The sequence below is a fragment of the Mustela nigripes genome, chromosome 4, assembly GCF_022355385.1.
Source record: "Mustela nigripes isolate SB6536 chromosome 4, MUSNIG.SB6536, whole genome shotgun sequence".
NCBI lineage: Eukaryota > Metazoa > Chordata > Mammalia > Carnivora > Mustelidae > Mustela > Mustela nigripes.
Genome location: NC_081560.1, coordinates 118,497,404 through 118,512,157, shown reverse-complemented (window position 1 = coordinate 118,512,157; position 14,754 = coordinate 118,497,404). Strand labels below are relative to the sequence as shown.

Here is a 14,754-nt window from a genome sequence, read left to right as displayed (position 1 = left end):
AATCAGAGACCCTATCCTGGCTTTGATGGCAGAGGAGTGGTCATGGACACGATGGAGGAAGAGGCCACACATCAAAGAAAAGAGGCAGAAGGCGGGCAAGACTCGAAGCCTCTCACATGTTGATTTTAACCCACAAGACCCATGTCGGGCCCCTGACCCACAGAAGCCTGATAATAATTGTGCGCTTCCCCACACAAATACTGCGGTGATTAAGGAGAGCAGCAAGAGAAACAGATCCGGATGAAAAAGTGGTAAATGACTTAAAATTTTTCATCTTTTTGGATACTCAGTATTTACTACAAATGTAATACTTTTATCTTAACTCTTAGGTAGGCATCGAGGGAGGGAAGAAATTCTTTGCCCAGTGTCCAGGTCATGATTCCCTGACCACAAAAGCTTTCATAATTGGATAAAAAAATTAATTAAAAGCAAAGATAAAAGCCCCCCCCCCCCCCCCCCAGCACTCAGCTCCTTCTGCCTGAACGGCCTGGGCTTTCTCTTTGCTACACCAAACTCAATCCCACCTACACATCAAGGCCCCACCTCAAGCACCACCCCTCGGGTCTGGGCCTCTTCCCCTGGGCTCTCTTCCAGGACAGGATCTACTGGGCTGTGCAGGGCCTGGGGGATAGGAAGCTCCCTGGGAACAGCAAGCTGTTTTTCCTAGCCAGGAAGAAATGATTACTGGATTATACTAATTCCAAACCAATCTAGGGAGCACCGATTTCAAATGAATGAGGCATCTTCTGCTGGGAGAGCCTGCTGTCATCTGACAAGCCTTACCCACCTGTCTGCTTCGCCAGTGGGCCCTGTACCTGTCACTCCCCGAAATCACAGCCAGGCGCCCACTGTGGAAATCTCCTTTCAAAATCAACTTCGGACTCTGACTTACAAAGGCTGTGGATGACTGGGAGACAGCACTTCGCCACTCCGGATCTTCTCATTTCCAGTCTGGACCTTTCAGTTCCGGCGGCCAACATTTGCGAGTTATATTTAAATTGGACTAGGGGCTATGGCGCTGAGAAGAGCCCTCCCCCCTCCCACCACACTGAACCTGATGGGACATTTTATAACTCACGGGGCGGGGGAGATCTCAGCACAGTTACGGCTGAGATGGAAAACAATGCAAAACCTTGTCTGCTCTGTTAATGACACTTTTTTTTTTTTTTTAAGATTTTATTCATTTATTTGAGAGAGAGAGACAGAGAAAATGCACGAGTCGGGTGGGGGCAGAGGGAGAGGGAGAAGCACACTCCCCACGGAGCAGGGAGCCTCACACGGGGCTCAATCCCAGGACCCTGAGATCATGACCTGAGCCGAAGGCAAACGCTTAACCGACTGAGCCACTGAGGCGCCCCATTAATGACACTTTTAATGGTGAAGGAGCCAGGAGAAGAGACAGAGTGACATTGGATTCATGTTCACATCGTGACACGTGCCTCCGACTGCCGCCACTAAAGCTCGAACAAAAGCTCTTGTTTGAACCTCCATGTTTTACAAATAGTAGAGCACTCGCCCCTGTGGGAATGGTTAGAGGCCAGAGTCCCGACAAGCCATCCTGGACCACGGAGGACCCAGCACGTCCTTACCCAAACACAGACAAGCAGCAGATGCAGCTGTCCTCGTGGGTGTCAAACCAAAGCTCATCGTTAATTATTTACTTTTGTTGCTGCTGCTGGTGTCATCTTAAAGTCAGATTTATTCAGACGTCATTTACGCAGGAACCCATCTATTTTAGCGCACACCTTTCTCACTTTTGTCCAAACCATACAGACACGTAATCACCTCACCATCAAGATGCAGAACATTTCATCCATTCCAAAGAGCTCCCTATGCCTTTTGTAAGTGAAGCCTCGCCTGCCCGTTCATGACCACCCATCTGTCTTCTGACCTTGTCCTTCAGCCTCGGCCAGAACGCCACGAGACATGGGAACACACGGCACAGACCCTTGAGAGTCAAACAGGATGTGCCTTTCTGAGTTTGGCTTCTTTCACAAAACGGATAATACATGTGAGAATCATTCCAGGAACAATGTGTGTTCCTGTCACGGCAGAGTGAGCATTCCGCCGAAAAACATCCCAGCTCGTGCGCCCATTACAAGCTGAAGGAGAATTCAGTGCTTCCCAGTTTGCGGCAGTCACGAAGAAAGCCTCCAGGTTTTCGGGTTCTCCTTCCTCTCGGGCAGGGTTCGTCAAGGCAGAACTGCCAGTTGACTTGGGGTACAGAAGCTTGACGTGGCCAGAAACCACCTCACTGCCCCCCAGAGAGCGGCCACAGCCACCTGTCCCAGGAGCCCGCCAGCAGCACGGACTCGTTAGTGCCTGGCTTTGTTTCTTCTGATGTTTAACCATTCTCATGCGTAGGAAGCGGTATTTCGTTGTTTTTCACTTTTTGACTTTTGAAATGATTTTAGACTCAAGATGCAGTTGCAAAAAGAGCAGGGTTCCCACGTGTCCCTCCTCAAGCCCCCGCACCCAATCCTCCACAACCACAGCACAATTATCAACAGCAGTACCAGATGCCGGCCCAAAGCCTTGAACCCAATGACAGGCCTTTCCCAGAGTCAACTCTGGGAAACTCAAACTCTCTACTCAAAACTAGTCTACTCTACTAGTTTTGACATGTTTCTGGTTACTGTGTTGTCTTTTTTGTTTTGCACAGTTCTATAACACTTCATCACTTGTACAGATTTGTGCAACCACCACCACAACCAGGGCATCCATCTGCTCCTTCCAAGCACCTATTCTGGAAAAGACCTTTGTGGTTTTATAACCATTACTGCTGCTGGAAGACTCTTTTTGCCCTCTCTCTTGACCAAATTAAACATCAGGTATCTATCCTCAGGCCCTGTGTGCAAACCACTGTTGACAAAGGAGTTCACTTTGCAGGCTGGGTATCCGTCCTGTCCCTTCTGTATTCTACACCAAGCCCAGGGTGGGTGACAGGACACAAGGGTGAATGGGAGAGTGCTATGCCCTGCCTTGAGAAAAACACATACGCACAACGACCAACTGTGACCAGTACCAGCCACGAAGGAGAAGAGCACATGGAAAATTCAAACACAGTCTGGTTTGGACCACACAGGTCCCTGGGTCCAGCCTCACACACAGACTCGGTGTTTGAGGCCTCACTGTGGGAGCAGGAAATCTAGTACCAGAGCCACTGAGCACTGAGTATGCTAATTTTTTTTTTCTTATTCTAGAGAGAGCAAGCGAGAACATGAGCAGGGGAGGGGCAGAGGGAGAGGAGAGAGGGAATCCCAAGCAGACTCCACGCTGAGCACAGAGCCAAACATGGGGCTCAATCCCATGACCCTGAGGATCTTGACCCAAGCCGAAATCATGAGTCACACATTTAATCAACAGAGTTACCCAGGTGCCTCTACAGTCCACAAATTCTTAAAGCAGAATCCAAACAAGCCTGCAGAGCTCAGGACAGCTGATCTGAGGTCCAGAGCCTGGCCCAAAAAATACAGAATTGACAAGTGCCCATGTGATGTCACCTGAGAGACACCTATGGCCTCCAAAACTCCCTTCCAACCACCTGCCACACTGGGTCAAATTCCACCAACAGAGACCTTTAGTTACAGAGGCGTGCGCAGCTTAGGCCAGGTGCAGTGGAATCCCACTGGGAAGCGGGGACACAGGAACCCCTCGAGGCTTCTGGCCGGTTGCTGGCAGCTGGCTTTCCTCTGATGGGAGGGGCTCACACCCACAAGGCCTCCAGGGCAGAGGGCCTCCATCACCACCCGCTACCTGCTAACGTTCTCCCTGGAGCCTACACACACCTTTACGGGTGGTGATCTCTACTGCTGGTTCCCGTGTGCTCTCCCCGCTTCTGTACCAACAGCCCCAACGCTCTGACTCACCTCCCCAATCCCTGGTGTCCGTCGGGAAATGTTTCGTGACCGTGTAAGGCGCAGCTCCATGCACGGCACATGTGCTGGGGGGGGGGGTGCACAAGGGAGTGCACCAAGACCGACGGGTCTCAGTGGGAAAGACCACTCAGAGCCCCAAGACAGCAGGTCCATTTCAAGACTCAGCGCACGATGGAGCCAAAGCAAAGAGTAGGACGCCCGCGGATCTAGGGGGCGGGGACCGGACAGAGGAGCTGAAATGAGGGGGTGAGAAACAAGACTTGCCCATCTTGACGGAGCTGGGGACTGGGCCGGTCTGGGACCTGCTGGGAAACCAGCAGCTGCCCTCGAGGAGGAGAAGAGGAAGGGAAAGGCCAGGCTCCACCTGCGTGACTTCACGTCTAGGGACTTCTGACCGGGAGTTCACATGGAGGTGAGCCTTACAGCAGGTGCTGTGGACGTCAGCTATGACACCAGTAAGAAAGGAGACACGGAATAACTTGCTTGCTGCAAATTCTGCCTCTTTCCAGAAAGACCCTATGCTTGCCTAAACCATCACATACTCTCTCCTGAACACCCCAGGAGCTGCCTGTGCAGGCAGCAAGGAGCAGGGTGTGAGGGCCTCCGAGGGCCAGCTACCAGGGCAGCCCAGAGGCCCACTGAAGAGCTGGGGAGACAGGTAAGCCCCTGTTGGCCCTGAACTAGCCGGGCCCCTTACACATAGGATGCATTCACATTTAGTGATGAATGCAGGAACTCCCACATCAAAACGCTATTTCTTTTGCAATCTTCATTGTATTGCAATTATTTGGAAGTACCAGAAAATTCTCCCAGTCCATACTTTCAAAATCACTAGCTGTTGCAATGAATCACTACATGGCTTGTAATCATGGCCTTCTCTTAGCTAGCATCTTGACCCCCACCGCCCGTCGGCAGACTGGGGGGACAGCGGTCATGACCGTAAGCCCCTGAAGAGGAGAGGGGAAGGCACGGGAGTCAGACACACTCTCCCCTCCTGGAAGACCCAGCAAATCTCAGGGAGAGCTGGTACCCAGTGGAGAACCACTAGGTAATCATGACCCGAAAGATATTCAAGAGCTATTGGGGTCACCCTTCCACTGGTTTCACTTACAATTTCTCTATCGTGCCCGTACACGGGTAATCAAAGCAACCGTGACAAGGCTGGGACCCCAAGTCGTCCCAGGCGAGGTGCTAAGGACTGGCAGGTTCCACCCAAGGGCTTTCAGTCTTGTTCTCACCCCAGATTCCACCGAGACAAACAGCAAAACAAGGAAAACCGCTCTTCTCAGCTCCAGCTCAGAAAGCTCACCAGACACCTCTGGCCGCCACAACACCCACCCCAGTGGGGCTCCCGGACAAGGACACCTTCCCGGGACACATGCATCAGGCTCTCAAATTACCGCCCGTGCTTCTTCTGTGCCCTCTACCCCACACCAAAGCTCCCCCTCCCGGTCCGCTCGTCTGCCCAACGGACAATCCGAGGCGTCAAAGACACGAAGCTGCCCCCACCCCAGGGGTCTGGGATATGGTTCAAGACCACACACTAAGATGTAAAAGAATCTCCCAAGCTCTCACGTGCCCAAAACGTATCACAGTAATTGACTTAAAGATGAGGACGGTGCTGAGAATTTATCAAACACGGTCATCAATTAGTGGGCTAGATACCGAGCCTTGTATCAAGCTCAAAATTAAGCCACTTAAGCCCCAACTGTTTTCATCTTTTAATAAGCTTTTGAGCACCAATATTCCTCCCATCCAAGTACTAACCAGGCCCGACCCTGCTTAGCTTCCGAGCTCAGACGAGATCGGGCGCGTTCAGGGTGGTATGGCCGTAGACGAGCACCAATATTCCTAACTGCTCTTTCACATCAGAAACTGGAACTGGGTTATCCCTCAGCCACGGAATGTTGCCAGGGATCAGTAGGAACTGTTTACAGAACGAACCAGAGGAAATGTCACGCCCCTGTGTTTCCAAACCCATGAAGAAGAACTGTGAATCAACGCTAGTCTGAATCTCGTTTCAATTCCGCATTTCCTCCTACCCAAGGAAAGGAAGCATATTGTTGAGTTCAAAAGACCCAAACAAGATATCAAAAAGCTGCCTGTGAGCACCAAACAAAAGATGTCTTATGTAATTTATCTACAAATGCTAAAAATGCAATTTGCTGCAATTATGCCTCTGCCTACATACCATTGTGCCCTGTCGTAGCTATTTCTAAAGGATGCAGTCGAAGCAAAATGCCCATCTTTCCTGGCAAGGAGAAGGGAAACCAACATTGTGGTGATTACCTACCTACTATGTGCATCAAAATCTGATATAATAAGAATTCAAGAATCCTAAATATGCCTTAATATCCATTCTCCCTTTCTTTCTTAGTAACAGAACCCCCACTTTTGTAACTGGCATCCAGCATGAGAACATTGTTCCCAGCATCCTCTGCAGCTAGGTGCGGTCACGGGGCACTTGCCTAGCCCGGAAGTTCCGAAAGTAGATCTGGGGACCCCTGGGAGATGCCACACCCCTTTTAGGCAATCCATGGAACCAAAATTTTTTTTAAAGAATGAATCTTCTTTTTTTGAAGATTTCATTTATTTATTTGACAGAGAGAGAGGGAACACAATCGGGGGAGGGGGAGAGGGAGAAACAGGCTCCCCACTGAGCAGAGAGCCTGATGTGGGACTCTGTCCCAGGTCCCTGGCACCATGACCTGAGCCAAAGACAGACGCTTAATGACTGAGCCACCCAGGCGCCCCAAGCCATAACTATTTTAATAATAACACTAAGATCTGACCTGCCTCTCACTCTCATGAGCATACAGGAAAGTGTTTAGAGGCTATGTGACATCTGAGGCCACAAGAGACTGAAGGCAGGAGCTGATGTGAGCGTCCATCTCCTATTAAGGCTGAATTAAAGAAATTTACAAAATGTAAAGCAGTGCTAGTCTTATCACTACTAGTTAGGAAATTTTATTTTCCCCAAAAAAGTAATTTAGGCTAACCTATAATGGTTTGTTATTTTTAAATGAATTATTTTTTAATTTAAATTTAACTGAACTTTATGGTGGCTTAAAATAATGCAGATTATTTTGTAGCTCTGGAGATCAGAAATCTAAAAACGAGTCCTATGGGGCCAGAATGAAGGTGTTGGTAGGGCTGAGCTCCTCCCAGAGCTCCGGGGGGGGAAACATACCACTGGCCACTCCCAGAGGCTGCGTGGGCTCCTTGGCCACACACGTGCCACTGTTCTAGCAATGGCAAGACCTCAACCTCTGTTTCCGCCCCCCTGCTGCCCTCCTGCCTCCCCTTACAGGGATCCTGGTGGTGATGTGGTTAAACAGATCATTCCGGATTCTCTCCCCATCTCAAGATCCTTAGCTGAATTCAGCACCTCTGCGGTCTCTTGCCATGTAAGGTAATACACGCACAGGCTTTACGCTTCAGGATGGGGAACGCCCTCGGGGGAGATTTTCCCACCAACCATAAATGCGAGATAGAACCCACCTAAGCAAAGCTCCTTGGGGTCCTCAATGGTTTTTAAGAGTATAAAGGACTTCTTAAGAGCAAAACACAGGAGAACTACTGCTCTAGCACCTGAACTGATTCAGGTAGCTATTAGGTGGGAAAATTAAATCCAGAAGAAACTAAGCAATTAACCAAAGTCCTACAGACTTCGAACAGAACTTCAGCTTGAACCCAGGCTCTCTGGCAACCGATGAACCTAGTATGATTCCCTCCACACCACGCTGCCAACCCCGGACACCCAGACTGGGAAAAAGGCAAATCAAAATCGTCTGTGGCCTTTCTGAAGGCATCCAATAAAGGATGTGACAAGTGTTCAGATGTAAATTTGCTGAAGAGGAGGGAGGTCAAGTTAGAGAAGAAGGTGCTAAAAATAAGCTCGCTTTTCAAAACCTTATTTAGAAATAGACAAGTTCATTACCTCATGTGGGAATGGAGGAAAATGTTACCAATGGCCGAGTGTCCCCGTGCTGAGTCAGAGAGAGGAGACGCCAACCGCTGGTGGTCTAGACAAGCCGGATTAGGACCAAGGTCATGAGACATGGGGCGCAGGGCACATACCGCAAAGCACTGCTCCAGGCCACGCGACAGAGCTGGTGAGCAGACTCATCTTGGCAGTGACTGTCAAGGCCCACCCTTCACACCCTTCCTGAGAAGGACATGTGAGAGAGCACGTTCCTGGGCTGTCTCTCTGCATCCTCTGATCAGACCAAAGTCCAGACTTCGCCACAAGAAACCACATTCAGGCAAACTGTTAGAATCATGCTAAGGATCCAAATCTCAGCCTTCCCAAGGACACATGTTCAGTGTAAAAGGAGAATGGGGAAGTCCAAAGGGCCAGTGGCCGATCCACCCAATCACTCCCCAGGGCCCAGGAAGACGGGGGACGGGGGCTGCTTCCTCGGGAAGCTTCCCCAGCTCTTCTGCATCTCCTGCCCGGCTCTCTGGTAGAAGCTTCTGGAGTGCTAGCTAACCACAACCTTTCCTAGTGCCTGAACTGACAAGCCAACAATGATCTAAAACGTGAGGACAGAGACTAAGTCACTGCATCCAAGGGAGGAAAAGCCACTAATCATCTGACGCCTTTGGTGTCCAAGGGAAAGTACTGAGCTGGTAGGCACAGGCCGTCCTTCAGAGAATGTCTGGCCACAGAGATCAGTGCCTCCCAGGAACGATTCCGGGGTCTGCCTTTTTATGACTACACTGCTATTACAAAAATCCTCCCTGTAATTTCCAACCCCAAGCTGTAACCTACATGCACCTGTCAGAGTGTGGTTGCCCAAGGTGATTATTCTGCTGCTAAATGAATTTAAAAACTATGACATCAGCAGCCTCGGTTGGCATCCATTTTGAAACAAAACGTTTTCCTGCACCGATGTCCAAGGCAACTTGAAATGTTACCAATCAAAGACTTCATGCTCTTTTCTGTGCCTATTAAAGGGATATGCAAAAGTAAAGACGGGTGGGGGGGGTGGAGACAATGCTTCTAATCCACAGCAGTAAACACCTGTTTTCTACACGTGGCATGAGGAAGAAAGGCATCCACAGGGAGATCTACCACTGAATCTTCTATACCTGGGATTCTGGATAAAAAGAAAAATGACGGGGCGCCTGGGTGGCTCAGTGGGTTAGGCCTCTGCCTTCAGCTCAGGTCATGATCTCAGGGTCCTGGGATCGAGCCCCGCATTGGGCTCTCTGCTCAGCACAGGGCCTGCTTCGCCCTCTCTCTCTGCCTGCCTCTCTGCCTACTTGTGATCTCTGTCAAATAAATAAATAAAATCTTTAAAAAAAAAAAAAAATGACCCACTAACAGGAAACAGACTAGGCAGCGGGAGAAAGGAGTACTGAATAAAAACTCTGTGCTTTTGAGTTTTTCCAAAAGTTGAGATTTGAATTTCCAAGGAAGTGAATATCAGTAGATGAACTAGTATTAGTATATTAGTAGATTAACTAGGACTAAAAAAACAAAAACAAAAACAAACAAAAAAAAACAAAAACCACCAACCAGGCAAAAGTTTAAGGCTATGAATGTGTGATGTGAGTATCGAGACAGTTTAGGAAGCTCTCAAGGAGATGGCTCCTGCAGTATTTCCTGGCCGTAGGTAAAGTAATGTACCAGATAAAGAGTTGAAGAAAATTGATAAAGGGCACATACAGAAAACTTACTGTGAAGTCAGTTCAGTGCTTGGGTACCACGAATTTAGAAATTATGGTGGACTGGGTATTTGCAGGGCCCATCTGCTATGCTAGAATTAGATTCTGGATAAATTAATTTTAGGAGGGCACCTGGGTGGCTCAGTTGGTTAAGCACCTGCCTTTGGCTCGTGATCTCAGGGTTCTAGGATCGAGTCCCACATTGGGCTCCCTGCTCAGCGGGGAGCCTGCTTCTCTGTCTGCCCCTCCCCTAAAGCTTGCATGCACGCACCCTCTCTCACTCTGTCAAATAAATAAATAAGTAAAATCTTTTTAAAAATTAATCTGAGGAATACTTTTCATACATTGGCTAACTCCAGACAAAGAAACAAACACAAGGAAAACACGGCAGGGATGGCACACTGAAATCTGAGCGAAGAAGAGAGCGGGAGTTTTCATGGAGGTGGGGTGAATACAGCAATGGGATGGGGTATCTGGAACCCCCCATTTTCGGCAGGGAGGGAGAACTCAACCAAAAACCAGGATTCCCAAAGGAAACGAATGTGGTGCTGGTTCTGTAGCATCTTCCTGGCTCTGAGGACAAACCCACATATATTTCAATAAGACCTCAGAATTCTGACATAAAATTATCAAACAAATATGAGCACATTATCAATACTCACCATGGACACAAGGAAACAAGCCACAAACACAGATATACACCACCAAAGATTTCAGATATCGGCATTATCCAATACAGAATATGAAACAACTCTGTTTGGTGTTGCATACAGACATGAAAGATGGACAGGGAAAAAATGAGCAAGCAAAAAAGAGACCATTAAATATATTCAGGCAGGGGCACCTGGGTGGCTAAGTCGTTGGGCATCTGCCTTTGGCTCAGGTCATGATCCTAGGGGCCTGGAATCGAGCCCCGCATCGGGCTCCCTGCTCGGTGGGGAGCCTGGTTCTCCCTCCCCCACTCCCTCTGCTTGTGTTCCCTATCTCGCTGTGTCTCTCTCTGTCAAATAAATAAAATCTTTATATATATATATATATTTATTCAGGCAGACCTGAGGCAGAAATCAAGCTTTTCAAAATGAAGAATTAGGGGCACCTAGGTAGTTCAGTCAGCTAAGTGCCTGACTCCGGCTCAGGTCATGATCCCAAGATCCTGGGATGGAGCCCCATTTCAGGCTCTCTGCTCAGTGGAGAGTCTGCTTCTCCCTCTGCCTCTATTTGTGCTCCCTCTCTCTCAAATAAATAAATTAAATATTTGTTAAAATACTAAGAAACATTTTCATTGAAATTAAAAACTCAAAGGATGGGTTAAAAAAAATTCAACACTACTGAAGAGAAAATTATTGAACTGGAAGCTAAATCTTAAGAAATTACCTAGAATCAAACAGAAAAAAAGGACAGGGAAGAAAATACCAATTACAAATTAAAAGACATGGAGAAGTAAAAAAGAAGCTCTAACATCTGCTTATCAAAACCAGAAGGAACAAATCGAGTGAGCGGGAGAGTGACAGCGTTCAGAGCACCAACGGCTGGGAAATTTTGAGAGCCAATGAATGGCACGAATCTACAGATACATGACACATAACAAATACAAACACATAACAATACAGGATAAAACACAAAAAGCCGCACACAGATCTCAAAATAAACCAAGTCATTTATCAAAGAATGACCAAAAAAAGACCTAACAGTGGATTTCCCAAGAACAAGAACGAAAGCCACAGGACAATGAGTGGTATGTCCACAATGCCAGCAGGCAGCGATAGTCTGCTAAGAACCAGAACAGCAACACGAACACACATTCTCATAAACCAACATCAAGAGAAACTACTGCCCAGTGATTCTGAGGGAAGACAATTCCAAAGGAGGCAGATGAAAGGTACAGAACAGAAGAAAGGAAAAGACACAAGATATGGTGAACGTATGAAGTTAAACATACCATCTCTAAAGGGTGACCATAGTCTGACGTGTCCGGCAAAACACGGAACTGAAATAGAGAAAGGAAGGCATGAGAACAGAGACATTCTTCACTAGGTGTCCTACAAGTTTCGTACTGTTCTCAGAGGGGATGGTAAGACTTTAGCTATGGACTGAGTTCAAAACTGTGAAGCAGGCACAGTGTACTTTCAGGGCAATCACAGAAGAACAGAAACAGAATGCATTCCAAACCCATGGAGAAAAAAATACTGAATGAGAACACAAATCAAAAACTTCAGTCAATTAAAAAAAAAAAAAAAGATTAGCAAAGAAAATGAACCAAACACATATAGTTAAGAGAATATTAGACTATATTTCAAAAACCAAACCCCCCAACAAAAAAAAAAAGAAATAAAGAAAAGCACATTAGCCATACAATAAAAGACTGAAAGTTCTGCCTACATTAGAATCACATCTCTGTTCTCCAAAGGACACTAAAAAGTGCTCAATCCCACTATTAATCAAGAAAATGCAAATTAAAACCAGAGTGGTACACTATCTTATAGCCATTAGCCTGGCAACAAAATACCCAATTTTGGAAGGAAGTGGAGCAACAGATAAAAGGTGATGCATTTTTTTTTTAAGATTTTATTCATTTCTTTTTGTGAGAAGAGTGAGTGAGCACGAGCCAGAGGAGGAAGGCGGAAGGAGAGGGAGAAGCAGGCCGCCTGATGGGCAGAACCCTGGGAGCCTGATAAAGGGCTCGATCCCAGGACCCTGAAATCATGACTCAAGCCCAAGGCAGACACTAGACTGAGCCACCCAGGTGCCCATGACAGATTTTTACAAGAAGGATTTTATTAAACTAGAAAAAATAATTTACTACCATCACATGCAACAGGTGAATCTGAACGACACAACTGAGCGCCCTGGGGAAGGCCACGTGCAGTCGAGCACTCTTATCTGGCTGGAGAAGAAGCAACAGAAGCAATATCCCGTCTGCATGTGTACACAGAGAAGAGAACCGTGTGCCAGGATGGAAAGCAGCCACCATCACGAAGAACACAGTCCCACGCAGGGGATTTTCACTCTTGGTCAAGACTGTTTCTCAACACGAGCAACGGCGAGCTGACCTGGTTCTGGAGTAAACCCTTCGTGACACTGCAGGCGGGCATGCCCAGCGATACAGCCCAAGGCGGTCCCAGTGTGGAGACACAATCTTCCCGGAGAGCGAGCCTCCATCACAACCGATTCCACAGTCAAGGAAAAGTCCTGGCCCCAAATAGCTCCCTAAGTCCCTGGGCCCTGGAACCTTCCCTCATAATTTCTTCTACAGACAATTAAATTACTATGTGGAGTTTTCACTAAAGGTGAAAATGGTGTAGACTCAAGCAGAGATTTTCCTGAATCCGGGTGGCTCTTTTTCCTGACAAACGTGCTTGTTAATTACGTGGCTTGAGAGCTCACGATGTCCTCCCCATCCTCTCCAGCGACTCTGGCGGAAGCTACCCCCTGGGCCCTTCATTTCCCACACATCTACACTCTGGCTGGTGTTGCCTTCCCAGTCCAGTCCTGTCTCCTTCCCTCCCCAAACCAGACTTGGCCTTCCCTGGCTGATGTGGAGCTGGGGGGCCCCCTCCATGCATCAGGGCCTCACGTACACTCTCAGAACAAAGCAGGAGCGACTCTGGGGAACTTCAGACCCATGACAGGTCTGCAAACGGATAAAAGGCAGAGTGTGACTTACGTGTTGTCTTGCGTACGCCCTCTGCTACGCTCCTACTTCACTGCCCTCGAAATTCAGAAGATCTACCGTTCTTCGGTCACTAGGGCTTTGCCTGGAATAGTAAGGGCAGGAAATGAGAAAAGAGGCAACCGGAAGGAACCCCAGGGTCCACTGGGGAAAGAAACTCTCTTGCGCCATCATTCTTGACATTTAAAAGGGAAAAGGGCCACCGGAAGTAAGGAAAATCTCCACCATTCTCCGGACTAAGCCATTTTTCATCTTTAACCAAAACTATTAATAGTAATTTAATGTTTTTAAAAGAAAAACTTTGAAATTTCTTCGTTATTTACAAAGACCTTTCACATGCTTTTTTCTTTTTTTTTAATTTGAGCCATAAGATTTTTGAAATTTTTGAGTAGGCAAGTACTATTTTAAAGGCAGCAGCTGACGTTCCCAAAGGTTAGGGAACTTTCCCACGACCGCTCCTCCAGCGACTATCAGAGAGGAAAAGAACCACGTCTGTGACTCTAGTTCCAACCTTATTCCACAACACCAAATCCTAACAGGATGGTTTCAGGCTGAGAAGCTGTACTATCATTGGATGTACTTCCTCACCCAACACATGGAGAAAGGGCTTTGCCTGTGGAGTGACAGAGCGACGGTCATTGGGTTAAATGTTCATTAACCACAGACAACTCAGAAGGTAGAACACCCACACCAGGATGGTTAAGAAATTCACAGATCTCGTCCACATACCCTCCTTTTCTCTTTAAGTCACAGTTATTTTTTTTTTAACATTTCATCAATTATATTCTCACCAGAAAATGTCAACTTATTCTAGTTACGGCAATTGTTGCAGACTCTTTAAGAGGTTATGGAAAGCCTTCTTCCTATAAAACGCAGATGATATTCCTGTGACTCCACAGCAAAATTATTAATCTAACCAGCCCTAAGTGACTCTGTTTCAGACTCAGTGCTAGATGACAGAGATGCCAAGTTACGAGAGGCCCACCCTTCAACGGATGGGGTGAGGGGGTAGTTCTGGCAAAGGTGAGGCTCCTCTTTCTTGTAGCCTGGAAACATAGTTCCTGAGACATGACCAAAGCACCAAGCGCCTTTTACTTCTTCAGGCTCTGCTCTTACTGTACACACCACGCTGGCCCCCCAGGGTCTGGGCCCCAGCCGGGAAGGTGCTCACACAGAGACTGGGGCCCATGGGGGTCCTCCCTCCTCTGAGGGACTGCGGAGCTAGCTGCCGCGGTCCAGTTCCCCCACAGGAGGGCAAGCCCAGCACCCGTGGCACGTCTTTCCCTCTTCGTGCTCTCAGCACTCAGTGATGCTTCCGGGACACAGGCTGAAGGATCAAGACAGGAGCATACAGTAAAGGCTCTTCATTTAAGTGTTTCTAACAGCATTTCTTGGAAGTATATGTGTGTGCTTTCCCTGCAACAACTCCCTCCATGGCGGGAGACAGGATCCCTAAGCAGTCCAGCAAATTCTGAACAAAGTGCCGGGGAAATGGCTCTATCCCTTCCAGGAGGCTGACAGTCCCTTCGGATG

General features: G+C 47.9%; 1 protein-coding gene across 9 annotated transcripts in view; it reads right to left on the bottom strand.

Annotated features, from left to right (window-relative positions):
- Positions 1 to 14,754, bottom strand: part of SGMS1 (sphingomyelin synthase 1) — a 267,166-nt gene that overhangs the window by 169,534 nt on the left and 82,878 nt on the right. For 5 of the 9 annotated variants that reach the window (XM_059397416.1, XM_059397415.1, XM_059397413.1 and 2 more), the window contains 2 exons: positions 13,216 to 13,306; positions 11,491 to 11,538 (listed from right to left, as the gene is read on the bottom strand). The exons of 2 other annotated variants lie outside the window; for them this stretch is intronic. The gene's annotated coding sequence lies outside the window, so the exon portion shown is untranslated. The remainder of the gene's footprint in view (positions 1 to 11,490; positions 11,539 to 13,215; positions 13,307 to 14,754) is intronic. 2 more of the 9 variants (XM_059397414.1, XM_059397417.1) reach the window with 1 other exon arrangement.